At 43.3% G+C, this 17,520-nt stretch overlaps 1 protein-coding gene and 1 long non-coding RNA gene across 3 annotated transcripts in view; one reads left to right on the top strand and one right to left on the bottom strand.

Moving 5' to 3' along the window:
• LOC122554445 (uncharacterized) overlaps window positions 1-16,136 on the top strand; it is a 36,825-nt gene extending 20,689 nt beyond the window's left edge. Inside the window, exon 3 of the long non-coding RNA XR_015751441.1 lies at window positions 16,017-16,136. This is a non-coding gene — a long non-coding RNA (uncharacterized LOC122554445). The remainder of the gene's footprint in view (window positions 1-16,016) is intronic.
• Window positions 1-17,520, bottom strand: part of nr3c2 (nuclear receptor subfamily 3, group C, member 2) — a 327,259-nt gene that overhangs the window by 44,430 nt on the left and 265,309 nt on the right. The window lies entirely within an intron of this gene.

The following is a 17,520-nucleotide window of genomic DNA, read 5'->3' as shown; positions in this document are numbered from 1 at the left end:
AATGCTGCTCCTTCCTGGCATCTCTTTTTTTATAGAACTAGCTATGGTGTTAAAGTGCTGTATGTAATGCTTCCCTGATGACAGGCTTTAAGCCAGGGTCCACATTAAATCAAGTGGATTGCCTGCCTGCTGCCAACCCCCACACCCTGCTCCTGCACAACTAAACCAGCTTTGGGGTGGTGTCAGGCAGCCCATTCAGCAGCAGGTCAATTGAGTCTCTTAAGTGAGTAATTAAAACTCACTTATTTAAATTTCATCAACAGCAGAGGCCCACATCAACCAGCTAGCCTGGCAGGTCATTATGGAATGGTGTCTCCTTACATAACTGGCTCCAGGCCCAATGCAGAGCTTCCCCAAAGTGCAACTCCACCTGGTCATATTTCCCCCACTGCTTTTCAAATCACATTGTCCATCCCCCTCACTAACTCCCAAACATTTACAAAGCTTCTCACATCACACTTCACCCCATCACCTAAGTACGGTACTGGCTGTGGCTACCACTTTCACTGGTGCTACCAATACATTGACAGCTGCAGGCCTCTGGTTGGCCAATAACTCTGAGGAGGTATTATCCCCTTGAGGGGCTAAAATCCTAACTCTAGCATTAAAGCAGCCTTTTGGACGTTTCTCTGGGCAACCATTCTTCCTCTGGGTGGATTAGCCCCTGACCTTTGTAACCAGATGGCAGTAGAGACCCTAACACCCTTAGTTCCATAGTTCAGCTTAATGCATCATTATAGGCTGAAAAAAAAACTCTGTTTACTTCCCCAAATTTCTGTCCTACTGATACCCCTAGCATTTTGTGTTTTAATTTCAGGTTTTCAGCATTTACAGTATTTTACTTTTGCAGCATTTTGATGGTTTCAGCACAGCACCTATTCGATATTCCTAGATTAAACAACGATACTTTTCTTCTCCTTTTGATGGAGTGCTTTCTTATTTTTGATCAATGCTTGACAAAAAAAGATCCAAGGTTTGTTTATATGTATCTGTTTCATTAAAAAAATAAATTAGTTTGTGTTTGGTTCCATTTTACAATAAGATTGTTGTATCAATTAATAAAGCTTTTAAGCTCAGCAATAGGAATACATTCACAAAATCAATCCAAATGTCTTTTTAGTATTCAAGGTCAGGAGAAGTGAATCAGATTCACTTAAATTAAATGCAAATTGTTGAATACATGGTTCTTTGAAGATTCATTGAAAAAAGAATAAACAGTAACAGTTATGGACCTCACAGTAGAGTCATAGAGATGTACAGCACGGAAACAGACCCTTCGATCCAACCCGTCCATGCCGACCAGATATCCCAACCTGATCTAGTCCCACCTGCCAGCACCCGGCCCATATCCCTCCAAACCCTTCCTATTCATATACCCATCCAAATGCCTCTTAAATGTTGCAATTGTACCAGCCTCCACCACTTCCTCTGGCAGCTCATCCATACACGTACCACCCTCTGTGAAAAAGTTCCCCCTTAGGTCTCTTTTATATCTTTCCCCTCTCACCTTAAACCTATGCCCTCTAGTTCTGGACTCCCCGAACCAAGGGAAAAGACTTTGCCTATTTACCCTATCCATGCCCCATATAATTTTGTAAATCTCTATAAGGTCACCCCTTAGCCTCTGATGCTCCAGGGAAAACAGCCCCAGCCTGTTCAGCCTTTCCTTATAGCTCAAATCCTCCAACCCTGGCAACTTCCTTGTAAATCTTTTCGGAACCCTTTCAAGTTTCACAACATCTTTCCGATAGGAAGGAGACCAGAATTGCATGCAATATTCCAACAGTGGCCTAACCAATGACCTGTACAGTCGCAACATGACCTCCCAACTCCGACCAATAAAGGAAAGCATACCAAAAACCTTCTTCGCTTTCCTATCAACCTGCGATTCCACTTTCAAGGAGCTATGAACCTGCACTCCAAGGTCTCTTTGTTCAGCAACACTCCCTAGGACCTTACCATACAGTAACCAAGTCACAAAAGTTTTCTAATAAAGCTGTTTGAGCAATTAACTAAAGACTCTGGTCTTCCTCTTGCTTAAGTACAAAATGACAACAGTTGACCAAAATGAGTGTCAATGGTCTGAATTTAAAATTAGATTCATTGATTGCCATTTTGATTTTGTGTGGTTATACAGCATCTCATTAAGGGTTAAACCAAAGTCACATGACTCTGCTGTTGTCTTAACCTCATCAAACATCCTGACAGATTTCCTTGGTTCTTGAATTGCTGAATAAAACCAACAACATCTCAGAATTACAGGAAGCTTGGAATTCCTTAACTAAATCCATCAACAAGACTTTAGTATCTGTGCCTCAGGAAATATTAGGCTCTTAATAATCAAAAAACCTGCAGGTCCACAAGCTGTCAGGAGAATTACTCATTGCTTTTCATCTACCCCAATGTCATTTGCCTGGGAAAAAACATATCCTTTACACATACTATGCCTGGTCTTCAACAGCTGGATCAAACAAGTCAAGCTTCCCAAATAATGGCATGATGCCAGAAATGCTTAACCCAACTCCAAAGACGACTGTTGCAAGCAAATTTCTTCAGGATTTTTTTTTTTCTCTCATCATCACTGGAATAACTCTACAGGGGTCAGTATCATGTCACCAAGGCTTTCTTTATTTACACGTGCACAGTACTAGAGACTGGTCCGGCTTCCTCAGAGCCAGCTCTCAGAGTGAGCAGAACCTTTGATACTCCTGTTTGTTTTTTTTAAATTTTTTTTTACAGTGAAAGACACAAAGTGATCTCCTGTTTATATTTTTTTTCTTTTAACCCCCACACTACCACCTAAGTGCGGTAGTGCTTATTTTTTTCCCCAGCACCCATGGTGTGTGTGTGCAGGTGTGAGACACAGTGAAAGACACAAAGTGCACCAATCTTTATTCAAATTCCACCACCAGGAAGATAGGAAAACACCCGGGTGGCCAGTGACAAACACTGCCCTTCACATCGAAGGGCAGTGCTGTGTGATCAAAACAGTGAAGGGAAGGGTAGGGACTAAATCAAAATAGAGTTGGAGGGAGAAATAATGCACTCCACTCCCTGCGGCGCCCACCTCTCCCTGAACAACTCCAGGGTGTTGGTCGACACCGCGTGCTCCTTCTCCAAGGACACCCGGGCCCTAACGTAACCGCGGAAGAGGGTCAGGCAGTCGGCCCTAACGACCCCCTCCACGGCCCGCTGCCTGGACATGTTGATGGCCAGTTTGGCCAGGCCCAGGAGCAGACCCACGAGGAGGTCTTCAGACCTGCCCTCCCTCCTCCGTACCGGGTGCCCAAAGATCAAGAGCGTGGGACTGAAGTGCAACCAAAAGGAGGTTTTTCAGAAAATCAAAAAGGGAGTGCAAACGCCCACACCCAATATACACGTGGTCCACGGACTCCACAGCACCACAGAACAAGCAGTTGGGCTGGGAGTCCGTGAACCATCGCAATCTGCGGTTGCAGGGGACTGCTGCGTGCAGCACCCTCCACCCCAGATCCCCGAGAGAAAGGGGGAGGACTCCCGCGTAGAGAGTCCTCCACTGGGGATCCCCACCGCCCGGTGGGATACTCCTGTTTGTATCTGTTAGCCAAGGCTTCCTAATTGGACCAGGTTAACAGCTCCAATCAGGGAACTCATAATCTATGAAGTCCACTTGGCTGAACTTGTTACAATGAGACAAAAAAAGACTGCAGATGCTGGAATTCAAAATAGACAAACAGGAGACTGGAAAAACACAGCAAGCCAGGCAGCATCATGAGGTAGAGAAGTCAATGTTTTGGGAAGGTTACTACCCAAAACATTGACTTCTCCACCTCCTGATGTTGCCGAACATGTTATAATCACTACAGGTATTGGTCTAAGTTACTGATGGAGAAAGTGAGGACTGCAGATGGAGATCAGAGCTGAAAATGTGTTGCTGGAAAAGCGCAGGTCAGGCAGCATCCAAGGAACAGGAGAATCGATGTTTCGGGCATAAGCCCTTCTTCAGGATTCCTGAAGAAAGGCTTATGCCCGAAACGTCGATTCTCCTGTTCCTTGGATGCTGCCTGACCTGCTGCACTTTTCCAGCAACACATTTTCAGCTCTAAGTTACTGATACCAAGTGGGGTAGTCTTTGGCAGAAGGTAAGCTCAGTTTTAATTAAACAGAATAGGTGTATTAAATAGTACTTAATAGTTAGTCATATTATAGTTATAGAGTCATACAGCATGGAAATAGACCCTTCGGCCCAACTCATCCATGCCGACCAATTTTCCTAGACTGAATTAGTCCCATTTTTTCCTGCATTTAGCCCATATCCCTCTTAACCTTTCCTATCCAACATATAAATGTCTTTTATATGTTGTAATTGCACCCACTTTACCACATCCTCTGAGAGCTCATTCAATATACCCACCACCCTCTATGTAAAAGGTTGCCCCCTCAGGTCCCTTTTAAGTCTTTCCCCTTTTACCTTAAACCTCTGACCTCTAGTTTTGGACTCAATTCACTTTATCCATGCCTCTCATGATTTTATAAACCCCTAAAAGGTCACCCCTCAGCCTCCTACACTCCAGGGAGGTAAAGTCCCAGTCTATCCAGCCTCTTCTTATAACTCAAACCTTCCAGTCTTGATAACATTCGTAAATCTTTTTTGCACCCTTTAATAACATCCTGCCTACAGAAGGAGATGTGGCCTTACAAATGTGTTGTACAGTTGTAACATGATACCTGAGATACATTCCTTGTAAGACCTTAGGTCAAAGTTAGGAGTAAGTACGCAACCTGTATTGAAACATTATGGTACACACAAAAAGAGTGGTTTGTGCACAGGTTAACTCTTCCCAGCAACAGTCCCTTTCATCCTGATGGGCGGAGTTTATCTCATGATGTCAGTTAATCTTTTCAGATGCTAACTGCCATATACAACAATTTAGAACATCTTATAAATTTAACATTTGAGGGTATTTCATATTTTCTGTCATAGGAATAGAAGCTGCAGTTGCCCTTTCATATCTGGTCCATCATTCACTAAGGTCATGACAGACATCCAACACCTTGTAGTATCTCCATATCCCTTAATTCCCTTAGTATCTCCAATCTGCCATCCTATGTGTTGAAAATATTCAATGACTGAGCGTTCTTGGCTCTCTTGATTGAAAATTAAAAAGATTCACAAACCCTAAGTGAACAAGTATAATTTTCATCTTGGTCCCATAGTTGCTGACTCTGAGATTGTGACTCCATGTTGTAGATTCTCCAGTTAGAGTATCTATCCTGTTCATTACTAGAAATATACACAGCAATTTGATCACCTCTCATTTTTTAAAAACCCCAGGCAAAAATCATATTGGTAAGCCAGTACAACCTCCATGCAGCACACACACACTTGTCCACCTGAAAGTCGTATGACACCTTCCAGACTCTAATAACCCCTCCCAGAAAGCACTGACAGGGATATAATTAAATGGCATACATAACAGTTATTCCTATCATGCTGGGGAACTAACATTCTAATATTATCATTAAAGAATTAATTAAAGGATAGAAAAAACAGGAAACAATGAGAGATATGAGTCTTAAAAATAGATATTCTTTGCAGTTGAATAATGGGAATGTTCTGCATTGAGCAGTGTGCAAGACTGGCAAAGCAGCTGCTGGTATGAAAATGCATTTACTGATCTTGTTCATTCATGTGATATTACTGAACTCTTTGCAACACTGCATCCAGATTCTTGAGATTGCCAGTTATCTCGTTCCATTTTATTCTGACAGCTTGTCTGGAGACCCTCCTAACTTCCTGTATATGACATTTCTCCTCCTCTACATCTCCTCCAATGCAGTCCCTGCATCCACTACTAGCCTTATCAAATTTTGCAGCTAATTTGTGTCAATGGTCTGAATTTAAAATTAGATTCATTGAATGCCATTTTGATTTTTTGTGGTTATACAGCATCTCATTAAGGGTTAAACCAAAGTCACATATGTACATAAAGATCATTTGTTTTTGTTTTAATACTTGTAGGTAGGAAAGTTTAAGGATTTTTTTTAATGTGATTGAATTCATTGGTGGGGAACAACTTTCATTTTGAAATCATTTGCAACCATGTCAGGTTATTCCTGCTGTTTCTTCTCTATTGGAATATGTCCAACTCGTAGCAGGAGCTTCTTGCAGCTGGTAATTATTTATTTTTAAAACTTTTTTGACCGAACGTTATTATTTCCGTTTTGCTGTGTCTGATTGGAAATCTTAATGAGTTGAATTTCCCACTGGTTCTAAATGAATAAAGACTTGACAGCAATCCAGCTGCTCTAAAACAAAACTGCATTGAAGTTGGATTCAGCTTGCTCACTTTTTATGTTGGAGAAACTGAGGACTGCAGATGCTGGAGTACCAGAGTTGAAAAATGTGGTGCTGAAAAAACATAGCACTCCAGGCAGCATCCGGGGAGCAGGAGAATCGACGTTTCGGGCATAAGCCCTTCTTCAGGAATGAGGCTGGTGTACCAAGCGGGCTGAGATAAAAGGTAGGGAGGAGGGAATTTGGGGGAGGGGTGCTGGGAATATGATAGGTGGAAGGAGGTGAGGGTGAGGGTGAGGGTGATAGGCTGGAGAGGGGGTGGGGGTGGAGAGGTCAGGAAGAAGATTGCAGGTCAAGAGGGCGGTGCTGAATCTGAGGGTTGGGACTGAGATAAGGTTGGGGGGGGGGGGGGGGGGGGGGGGGGGGAGGGGAAATGAGGAAGCTGGAGAAATCTACATTCATCCCGTGTGGTTGGAAGGTTCCTAGGTGGAAGATGAGGCACTCTTCCTCCAGACGTCGTGTGGCCAGGGTCTGGCGATGGAGGAGGCCAAGGATCTGCATGTCATTGGCGGAGTGGGAGGGGGAGTTAAAGTGTTCAGCCACGGGGCAGTTGGGTTGGTTGGTGCGGTTATCCCAGAGGTGTTCCCTGAAACGTTCCGCAAGTAGGCGGCCTGTCTCCCCAATGTAGAGGAGAGCTCATCGAGTGCAGTGGATACAGTAAATGATGTGTGTGGAGGTGCAGGTGAATTTGCGACGGATATAAAAGGATCCATTGGGGCCTCGGAGGGAGGTGAGGGGGGTGGTGTGGGCGCAAGGTTTGCACTTCTTGCGGTTGCAGGGGAAGGTGCTGGGAGTGGAGGTTGGGTTGGTGGGGGATGTGGACCTGACAAGGGTATCGCGGAGGGAGTGGTCTCTCCTGAATACTGATAGAGGTGGAGAGGGAAATATATCCCTGGTGGTGGGGTCTGTCTGGAGGTGGTGGAAATGACAGAGGATGTATCTGGAGGTTGGTGGGGTGGAAGGTGAGGACCAGTGGGGTTCTGTCCTGGTGGCGATTGGAGGGGCAGGGTTCAAGGGCAGAGGTGCGGGAAGTGGAGGAGATGCGGTGGAGAGTGTCGTCAACCACGTCGGAGGGGAAATTGCGGTCTTTGAAGAAGGAGGCCATTTGAGTTGTTCGGTAGTGGAATTGGGTGTGTTGGAGGCGGGAGAAGGGGTCGTCAGAGGGTGGGCGATGGAGAAGGGGTCGTCAGAGGGTGGGCGAGATCCTGGTTGAAGAAGTAGGTGCGAAGGCGGAGGAAGAATTGTTCGATGTCTTGCCGCGTGTTGAAATCGTTAATACGGGAGCGTAGAGAGATGAAGGTGAGGCCTCTGCTGAGGACTGATCTTTCATCCTCAGAGAGGGGGAGATCTGGAGGGATGGTGAAAATACGGCAGGGCTGGGAGCTAGGACCTGGTGTGGGACTGGAGCTGGGAGTGGGGGCGGGGTTAGGCATGTGGGTGGGGTTAGGCATGGGGGTGGAGATCGGCGTGGGGGTGGAGAGCGGATAAGCAGGAAGGCTAGTCCTGATGTGTGGGAGTCCAGAACCAGGGGTCACATTCCAAGAATTTGAAGTAAGCTATTTAGAACTGAAATAAGGAGAAATTTCTTCCCCAAAGAGTGGTGAGCCTGTGGAATTCTCTGCCAGAGAAAGCCATTTATATCATAATAATGAATGCATTCAAGGAGGAGTTTTCAGGGCTAATGTAATGAAAGGGTATCGGTAGAAAGTAGAAACAGGTTACTGAGTTGGCTGACAGCCATTGAATGACGAAGCAGGCTCAAAGGGTCTAGCAGCCTGCTCCAGCTCCAATATTCTATATTTCTAACTTCCGTCAGAGATTGATAATGGATTAGCTGCCTATTCACCACTACTTGATTTACCATTCCATTAGATGCCAAGTGAAAAGAGATTTGGGCAGGATGTATAATGAGCAGCTGATTTGCTACTGCACTTTTTCCAACACTGTTCAAAGTTAAAATCAGTCTTCATGCATCTTGCAATCTGGAAGGTATTTCAGGGCTTTTGATTTGAGGAGTGGAGTGCATGATGTTGAACAATTTGAGTTTAGTGAAGTTGTGTAAATGAGACAATCCCCTCTGGTAGTTTGCCTGGCTTTGACAAAAGATGTAAGTGAAGCGTTATTTTGGTGTAAAGTCTTTGGTGAGAAGTAAAAATGGAACAGAGTTATTGGTAATTCTGCAGAATCTTAGGTCATCCAGCTGCTACATGTTATTAACTTTCCAGATTCTGTCAATTTTGTCATCATGTCCCAGCTCCCCTCAAGTTTTATTGTTAAGGTGTGCAGCTTTCAGACTATTCACCACGTCCTGCTAGACATGATACACTGATATCCTCGGAGGAATGGCTTCTGGAATAGAATTTTCAAACTGTGTCAAAGAGTGTTGTGCCAGTGGTGATATGGGTTCCTTGGAAAAGCCAATTAGTGAGGTGGCACGGTGGCTCAGTGGGTAGCACTGCTGCTGCACAGCGCCAGGGATCCGGGTTCAATTCCCACCTTGGGCAAGTCTGTGTGGAGTTTGGACATTTTCCCAGTGTCTGCGTGGGTTTCCTCCGGGTGCTCCGGTTTCCTCCCACAGTCGAAAGATATGCAGGTCAGGTGAATTGGCCATGCTAAATTGCCTGTAGTGTTAGGTGGATTAGTCAGGGGTAAATATAGGAAGGGTGGGTTTCTCTTCAGGAGGGTCGGTGTGGACTTGTTGGGCCAAAGGTAATCTAATCTAAAAAATCTATTCAAGCTCAAATCCTCCAAACCCAGCAACATCCTTGTAAATCTTTTCTGAACCCTTTCAAGTTTCACAACATCCTTTTGATAGGAAGGAGACCAGAATTGCACGCAATATTCCAAAAGTGGCCTAACCAACGTCCTATACAGCCGCAACATGACCTCCCAACTCCTGTACTCAATACTCTGACCAATAAAAGAAAGCATACCAAACGCCTTCTTCACCATCCTAGCTACCTGCGACTCCACTTTCAAGGAGCTATGAACCTGCACTCCAAGGTCTCTTTATTCAGCAACACTCCCTAGGACCTTACCATTAAGTGCATAGGTCCTGTTAAGATTTGCTTTCCTAAAATGGAGCATCTCACATTTATCTAAATTAAACTCCATCTGCAACTCCTCAGCCCATTGGCCCATAGGCCCGTTGTAATCTGAGGTAGCCTTCTTCGCTGTCCACCACACTCCAACTTTGGAGTCATCTGCAAACTTACTAAATATACCTCTTATGCTCACATCCAAATCATTTATATAAGTGATGGAAAGTAGTGGACCCAGCACCGATCCTTGTGGCACTCCACTGGTCTCAGACCCCCAGTCTAAAAAACAATCCTCCACCACCACCCTCTGTCTTCTACTTTTGAGCCAGTTCTGTATCCAAATGGCTAGTTCTCCCTGTATTCCATGTCTATGTTGCATACATTTATGCTTGAAAATCACAGCTGGGATCCTACACCAGAATGGATCTTGATTTACTCTTTTAAGTAGCCTCCTGTCTCAGGCAACCTGCTCAGTAGTCTTGCTGAAAATTGCATGAGGTGGAGTTTGTGCATCTAAGTTTACTGAGGTGCCTGTTTTCAATTGCTGGTTGCTCACGACTGAAACACGGACCTGATCTTTCTCTTTGTAGAGACAGAATCTGCTGTGTTTTTATTTCAGATGATTGGTCTCTATTTCTTTTCCATTTTATGTAAATTGTGGTGTGTGTGTGTGTGTCAATTATAAATGTAGATTAAATCTAATGAAGTCTAATTTATTCAGACCACAAGTTAGTATATTATGTTCACAGAAACAAACATGCAGATATGATGGCTTCCAGCTTCTTTCACAGCAAAATGTAGGAAAATTACTTGCATTAATAAAGTGCAAATTTGGACCTTCAACTCACTGTGGAAAAGAGACAGGTCAGGAGTTAGGGCATATCTCTCTTCCACTGGCTTTCCAGCCCATGGATACAGTTGTGGTAAATTCCCCTGCTATATAGGGGGATGTGGGGGTATACTGTACATTGTTTCCATTTGCACTTCCTCTGTCTACATTACATTTGGACATATGCAGATCAATTCGTAAGTCAGCTTACCACCATTCCAGTTATGCCTGATGCACACTTTTAAAAATTCTTTCATAGGATGTGAGAGTTACCAGCTGGGGCATCCTTTATTGTTCACTTCAAGTTGCCCATCATTTCCCTTTAAATTCCAGATTTTAAAAAAACTTCAAATTCCATCTGCTATGGTGGGATTTGTATCTAGGACCCCGGAACATCAGCTTGGTTTCTGGATTACGAGGTGCAGTAACAATACCACAAGACCATCACCTTCTCCCTCCTTTAACAGTAAACAAGCAGCAACTAGCTCTGTTCTTTTTGGGCAAGCCACTCCCACTTCATATGTTGCTCAAACATCAGCCCCAGAATTCTGGCATTTCTTCATGGTAGGTGTCCCAGTATTTGCCACTGCTCATACCATCCCTTAATAATTAAACAATTCCAACCATGTAAATGTGGAGAGCTTCACAACATGAACAAGCTACAAGTGAATTTTGCAGCCAAACACACTTGTGGGACCCTTGGGGATTTTGTCTCATACTACTTTCAAATTCTTGATAGGAGAAGCTAATTCTTAAGTTCAGTTTCTAATCACATGAGCCAACACCAAATGCAGAGAGTGTATAATTAGCATTTAAAGCAGAAATGGCCACACTCCAACATCAACAGGAAGTAGAAGAATATGTTCTTGATACCTTTCCAGGAAGACGTAAATAAGATGCTTTTACTCTGCTGCTTGATATTCAGACTGCAACACTACAAGCTCTCACCAGTTTACATTCTCATTTGGTGCTGCACTCTGTCAAATGCTTCTTGGGAACAGAGTGAGTCCCGTTTTCTGCATAAGTGCACAGTATTAACATGTCACTGCTAAATCAATTTAAAGCCAAGAATTTTCACTGGTTAGTTTTGGCACGCTGCTATCATGACACTACCGATGCCTGATAAGCCAGCTCCAGTGTTCTGATATTATTGTCCAGGCCATGAAAGTTCTGCTGATTTTCATGATAGGATCTCATTACAATTTATTTCTCCACATTGCTGTCTTGTAGCCATCTAATTAGCCAGTGGCAGGAGGCTGCAGTGGATATCCCTTGAGAATAGCCCTGACGATTGAGACTGAGGGGAAGGGAGGGGGATGTGGTGTTGCTCTGACAGAGCACGGAGGAAAAGGAAAACAAAAATCTTACTGTCAGCTACTGTGTAGAATTCCTTAAAATCTTGCGTAAATGGTGTACAGGCATTGCAGCTGGATTGAATACAAGGTGGAGAGGGATGGGGCTGAAGGAAGGTCAAGATCAGTGTACCAACATGCAGGGCAGGGAGGGAGAAGTATTGCAGTTGGAGGAGTGCAGAGAAGGAGAAAGAGAGAGTGACAGAGAGAGAAAAGTGAGGCAGAAAGACCACAAAAGAGACTGATGAGATTGATTTCCTTGACAAGTTGGAAGAGAGGTTGGAGGGAAATAGGTGGTGAAAATTTCTACTCCCCTTAGTCTATAAGGAATATTGTAAAAGGTACTTACATACCTTGTGGAGTCAGCAGCTCCTATCTTTAAGAATCAAGTTTCACATCACCTTTTAAAAATGGATTAAAATTCTAAAATTGCGTGGATTGAATTAAAGTTTAGGATCTATATTTTATTAACCCATTCTCTTATTCTCTGGAATACCCTAATAACACAGCTATTCCACAACTATACTGCTGCTATGATCCATATCCCTCCAAATCTTTCCCATTCATGTACTTATCCAAATGTCTTTTATATGTTGTAACTGTACCTACGTCCACTACTTCCTCTGGCAGTTCATTTCATGGAAGAACCACTCTATGTAAAATAGTTGTCCCCCATGTCTTTTTTTAAATCTTTCTCCTCTCACCTTAAAAATATACCCCCCAGTTTTGAACTCCCCTGCCCTAGGGAAAAGACCCTTGCTATTCACCTTATCCATGCCCTTAAAGATTTTATAAACCTCTGCAAATCACTCTTCAACCTCTTATGCTCCAGTGAAAAAAAGTACCAGCCTATCTCTATAATTTAATCCTTCCATTCCTGGCAACATCCTGGTAAATCTTTTCTGAACTCTCTCCAATTTAATAATATCCTTCCTGTCGCAGGGCAACCAGAACCTAAATTCATATCAAATGAGATTTTCAGCATCAATTGCTTATCTAGGAATTTTTCTTAACTGAATGGGATTTATTGACTTTTTTTCCACAGGTAAGGGATCAATAAGCTGAACTTTTCCTGCCCCTGAAAACATGGGCATTGACAAATCAGTTGGAAAAATATGGGAGATCAAAAAAATGGCATCCTTGACATTGAGAAGTAAAAATCTAACTTTGCCACTCAAGGTTGGAATGGCAAGATGTGAATTCCACTAGTGTGCAATGAGATGCCCATTTACATTCATTAACATCTCATTATTATCTATTTTAACCTCATTTATTTGCAGTCTCCCTCTCAGTAGAAAAGAACAGATCGATCGTTCCATTGTGAAAGTTAGAGCGGGTAATTGGTGGCTCCAGCTCACTGCTTGCTCCTCCAGGCTTCTATCTCAGCCAGCACTCCTCACCATCCCAGACCATGCTCTATGGGTTGTGACTGCATGCATCCACAGTCAATGGAAGTTGGCATTTAGCACCCGTTAGCCTCACCACATTATCAATGCACATCTTTGACTCAGTCGAAATACATTTATCCTCTTCAAAAATGCACACTGAAGTGCACTGAAGCCTTTCATTGTAATAGTGCTGCAAGACCCTTTCTGTATAGGAGCATCATGCATCACAGCAGAGTATATCTCAGAGTCCTTCACTTGCTCTCACTGGGCTCACTAACTTGAATGCTTGCAGTATCTCTGCCATATCTTTACTTTTTGTACATTGCTGTACCATTCAGAACTTGCAACCTTTAAATATTTCTGTCCTGCTTTGCCTTTTAATGGAGAAACAAAGTCAAGTAGCTTGTCTTGTTTGCCAAAAGTAATCAAGAAAGCAGATTTATTTTCTAGATTCGATTCGATTTCCCACACTGTAGAAACAGGCCCTTCGGCCCAACAAGTCCACACCGATTCTCCAAAGAGTTACACAACCAGACCCATTTCCTTCTGACTAATGCACCTAACATTATGGGCAATTTAGCATGGCCAATTAACCTGACCTGCACATCTTTGGACTGTGGGAGAAAACCGGAGCATCTAAAGGAAACCCACGAAGACACAGGGAGAATGTGCAAACTCCACACTAACAGTCACTGACAGAGGCTGGAATCGAACCCGGGTCCATGGCACTGTGAAGCAGCAGTGCGTACCAATGAGCCACCATTTTATGGAATTGTGCTACATCAATGTCATAACCTATGGCATATGCCAGCAGCCGACATGGCAAACATCCTACATTCAATCAAATGAGCCTGTTGACAATCTAAAACATGTAGTCTTCAGTCAAATTAGCGGAAGATTGCTGTCAGTTGGGGGTACTGATGCAGTAACTCAAGGGCATTGCCCAATATAGGTCCAGGTGTTTGGACACAATGTTGGGTGGTTGGACTGATCATGATCAAACGATCCCTGTCGATATATTCGAGAATATGGAACACGGTCTGTCCTCCAGGTCTGGTGCAACTAGTATGGGGATCAGTGGTAAGTCAGGCAGGAGCAGCAGAGAACAGTCAGGGTCAGGTCACTCATTGCTCAGGACTGTCCTTTCAAATAAGTCAGGTAGATGGGAGATGTATAGCATGGAAACAGATCCTTCGGTCCAACACGTGAATGCTGACCAGATATCCCAACCCAATCTAGTCCCACCTGCAAACACCCGGCCCATATCCCTCCAAACCCTTCCTATTCATATACCCATCCAAATGCCTTTTAAATGTTGTAATTGTACCAGCCTCCACCACATCCTCTGGCAGCTCATTCCATACACGTACCACCCTCTGCGTGAAAACGTTACCCCATAGCTCTCTTTTATATCTTTCCCCTCTCACCCTAAACCTATGCCCTCTAGTTCTGGACTCCCCGACCCCAGGGAAAAGACTTTGCCTATTTACCCTATCCATGCCCCTCTATAAGATCACCCCTCAGCCTCTGATGCTCCAGGGAAAACAGCCCCAGCCTGTTCAGCCTCTCCCTTTAGCTCAAATCCTCCAACCCTGGCAACATCCTTGTAGATCTTTTCTGAACCCTTTCAAGTTTCACAACAACTTTCCGATAGGAAGGAGACCAGAACTGCATGCAATATTCCAACAGTGGCCTAACCAATGTCCTGCACAGCCGCAACATGACCTCCCAACTCCTGTACTCAATACTCTGACCAATAAAAGAAAGCATACCAAACACCTTCTTCACTATCCTATCTACCTGCGACTTCACTTTCAAGGAGCTATGAACCTGCACTCCAAGGTCTCTTTGTTCAGCAACACTCTCTAGGACCTTACCATTAAGTGTATAAGTCCTGCTTAGATTTGCTTTCCCAAAATGCAGCACCTCGCGTTTATCTGAATTACACTCCATCTGCCACTTCTCAGCCCATTGGCCCATATGGTCAAGATCCTGTTGTAATCTGAGGTAACCCTCTTCGCTGTCTACTACACATCAAATTTTGGTGTCATCTGCAAACTTACTAACTATACCTCTTATGCTTGCATCCAAATCATTTATGTAAATGACAAAAAGTACAGGACCCAGTACCGATCTTTGTGGCACTCCACTGGTCACAGGCCTCCAGTCTGAAAAACAACGCTCCACTACCACCCTCTGTCTTCGACCTTTGAAGCCAGTTCTGTATCCAAGTCGTTTGTTCTCCCTGTATTCTGAGAGATCTAACCTTGCTAATCAGTCTCCCATGGGTAACCTTGTCGAACGCCTTACTGAAGTCCATACAGTTCACATCTACCGATCCTCTTTGTTACTTCTTCAGAAAACTCAATCAAATAAACAATGACAAAAGATTGTGCTAGAGAAAGAGTAGCATTCTTTTCAGACAGGGTTCTGACATGGAATGGTGGTCAGGAAAGGTATCTTGATCTTATAACTGCAGTTACTATGACAGTTAATCAGACAGATGATGATGTAAAGCAGCAATACTTTTACGAATGTAAGCTTCTATATCAAATCAATGTCATTATGCCACCTGTGCACTCTCTCAGAACCTGATAGTTTCCCTTGCCCTCCTGCTCCTTGAATTGTAAATGGCTATTCATGGGAGGCAATGATTGACCTGGTGCACAGCTGAGCTTCAAATATGGTGCCAGTGGTAGAAATCTTGGAACATCCAAGCAGTGACGAGTCTTTCTGCTGCTGCTGAGTGTATGATTATTATTTGATTCATTTGTGAGACATGGGTGTTGCTGGCTGGGCCAGGATTTATTATATGTGACAAATTGCCCTCGAGAAGGTGGTGGTGAGCTACCTTCTTGAACCACTACAATCCATGATAGTATGAGCCCAATGCCGTAGAGACATGCTGCATACATATGAGGTTGGGAAATGAGAATTGTGTGAGGTAATTCGTTAGAGCTTGAGGTGATATAACCACCTCTAATTTGAAACGTGGTCTATTTTTGGACAAATTCAGCTTTTTTTCCACTGCATGAGGATTGATGGATTTCTTTTTCATATGTTTCACAGGGATGATGTTAAAATCACAAATCAACAGAAATGGAAAAGGTGCTTCCAGCTCCATTCTCAGGCTGGACAGTGCCACCACAAATAAGCGGGACTGAGCTCGGAACTTCTTGCTGATGGTTGAGATCAATAAATGATTCACTCAGCACCTTGTATGATGCACACCTTAACTGGTTATTGTATTGAAATGGGAAGTAGACTGGTTCCCCACAAATGGACATTGATGCATGACATGGTAAGAGAAAGAAGCAAGTGGAGTGGAGATTAATGTAACTATGGGATCAAGGTGTTGACATTTAATGCAAAACATTTTACTTCCCATCAGCATAACATTTTTGCCCATCCCTAAAATTCTGAAAATTCAAAATAACTGCAACCATAAATTAATGAACAAGGAATAAATTACATCACTGAAATAGTCTGCAGTGAGTGTTTAACAAAAAAAATGCAACTAGAACTCCCCATGGTATCCCTCCTACAGAAAAATGTAGATTCCTTAAAAAGCACCAGCAGTCAAATCCAGTTTCTAATCTTATTCACTGTTACATAACATGAAGCTCTGACTGTTACAGCTGCTCAGAGTATTTAAGTAATGCAAACACATGACATCTGTTTATTATCCTCCGTGGAAGCTTGCAGCAAGTAAAATTTCCCACAGTTACTCTTCTGCATATCAAATCTACCTCTTTTCCTCATGAGGGTTGAAATGTAAATGCTTACATTGACTTTCAAGTAGCAGCACTACTCAATTTTACCTCAAAGTTTGTCAACATGTCTTCTTTATCAAAGACTAATTAAATATTTAGGAGCACAAGACATGGCAGCAGGAGTAGGCCTTTTGGTCCTTTCAGCCTGCTCAGCTGATTGACTGATTCATGGCTGATCTAAATGCAGTCTCAACTCCACAGTTTTAGTATTCCTCCCCCTCCTTCCACCCCATCCTGCCCCAACTTAACACTGGACTTCCTTGTCAAAAAAACATGATGACTAACTCAGACTTGAATACATTTAATGATGTACACTTCACTGCTTTTTGGGGATGAAAATTCCAAATACTGATGGCCCTCTGAAAAAAACAATCCTTATCATTTATTATATTTCATAATAGAATATTTAGTGTTAAATTTACAAGCTGAATTTCAAGAAGAGGGATGAGAACCTTTACAAACTTCTAAGTAAAATTAATATAATTTTGTTCTGTCATGTGGTTATGGATATCAATCATAAAACCTTCCTTGCATGTTTTAAAACTGGAAGATGATCCCCACAAGCATATTTGAAGAAGGTATATGTTAAATAATATGGGTGTGATGTCCAGTGCCTTCATAGCCACCCCAATATATTTCCCATATTACAGGGGCTGAGTAAGACATTCATCTATTGAAGTCCTGAAGTGGACAATTACTTGCCACTTTAAGGGTCTCACTCCAATTCCACTGCAATTGTTAAGACTGTGGGGAAGGGCAGAAGGAAGGCAATGAGTCTGCAGACAGTGTTGACTGTGCTG

This window comes from Chiloscyllium plagiosum, unplaced genomic scaffold (genome assembly GCF_037043375.1).
Source record: "Chiloscyllium plagiosum isolate Xiang-an unplaced genomic scaffold, Cpla_swu_hap1 HiC_scaffold_1, whole genome shotgun sequence".
NCBI lineage: Eukaryota > Metazoa > Chordata > Chondrichthyes > Orectolobiformes > Hemiscylliidae > Chiloscyllium > Chiloscyllium plagiosum.
The sequence above is the reverse complement of the archived record's forward strand: the minus strand, read 5'-3'. Positions and strand labels throughout refer to the sequence as shown.